Below are 1,483 nucleotides of genomic sequence, written 5' to 3'. Positions count from 1 at the left end.
TTGAAGATTAAAATTGTCATAGTATCATATAATGTTGTTCTTTCATATTCTAACCTCATAATACCCATAACTTTATTTTTACTAACCTAAAAACCATTTTCCAACCTTTATACCTATAATTTCGAATTTTTCTTATGTTTTTCTTTCTTTCTTTCTTTCTTTCTTTTTGTAATAAATTTGTAAGTAAACTATAATGATCTTAATATATAATGTGAAATAAAATGATGTAATGTTGACCTAATGACCAATACATAAGCCTACAAGAGCTTCAATTGATCAAAAACCTCCATTTCGAATTTTCTTTCCTGCTGAATCCTGCTAATAAACTGGTAAACTGGTAATTGTGAATTTTTTAATTGATCCCATAAATTGATCACCACAGCGTAGCCGGATCGCGAACAACCGCGTGAGTATGAGTGTACAAGGTGTTCCATTGCACAAAGGACTTGTCGGAGATCGTCGTAAGAAGTTCTTCGTTAATCAATTGAGGAGATTGTCCAGATAAGAGTTTGTGCACAGTAATAACTTTCAGCTGTGCACTATACTTCACAAATCCCATGACCGGGTAAATTTAATGAAGTTAAACAATGAAAATGAAATTGGATGATGGATGATGGAATCAGATGATGGAAGTGGTCTGATGCGGCAGGCTGTTTAGCCTGACCCATTTGAAGGCTATGCTTGTATTCTCACCTGTATTTTTTTAAAAAAAAAACGAAATTGGCCAAGAAAATCTTGAATGACTGTAAAGGTAATGAAGAATTCAAGTTGAAGGCTCTTCAAATAGTGAAAGAGTTTCAACTGTTGAACTTGAAATTGAAACAATAAAAAACTGTAATGAAAGAATTTGGGTTTACATAGGGTTTGAGTTTGAGTTTTTTTTTATGAAAAAAGAAACTTGGTTAATTTGTGGAATGATTTACATTTAGATGAAGTTTCTTACATGAAGATTTACAAATATATATTTGGAAGAAAGGGTGTAAAGACAAAAATGAGAGTATAGTGAGGTAGAAAATTGAGAATCACTTTGATTAATCATTGAGAAATCTTAGATTAAGAATTGATTTTTTGTAGAATTGAAATTTTGAAATTTTGGAATTGATGTCTTCTTTATCAATTGAAAGATATCTTGTTCAAATGAAAATCACATAATAGATGTTGAAAATGTTATAAAGCACTGAAGGATTTACATTTGAATCTTTTTTGATGATCAGATGCTTAAATTGATTTGATTTGAAGTGGTTTCAGATGAGTCTTCTTGACCCTCATTAAAGGTACCATCATCATCATCATACTATTTCAAAAAAACAAATAAAAATCAAGTTTAATAGATCTTGATCAACTAAACAAAGATTGAATCCAAAAGGAAACATTACACTTACATTCTAAGTAGTAGGACTTTTGAAATTTAACATTGGGCCTTCAAACCCAACCCCTTTGATATGTAATTGATCTTGTCTTCTTTGATAGATGATGATGATGA

This window comes from Melampsora larici-populina (genome assembly GCF_000204055.1).
Source record: "Melampsora larici-populina 98AG31 unplaced genomic scaffold MELLAscaffold_15, whole genome shotgun sequence".
In the NCBI taxonomy this organism is placed as follows: domain Eukaryota; kingdom Fungi; phylum Basidiomycota; class Pucciniomycetes; order Pucciniales; family Melampsoraceae; genus Melampsora; species Melampsora laricis-populina.
Note: the sequence above shows the minus strand (reverse complement) of the source record.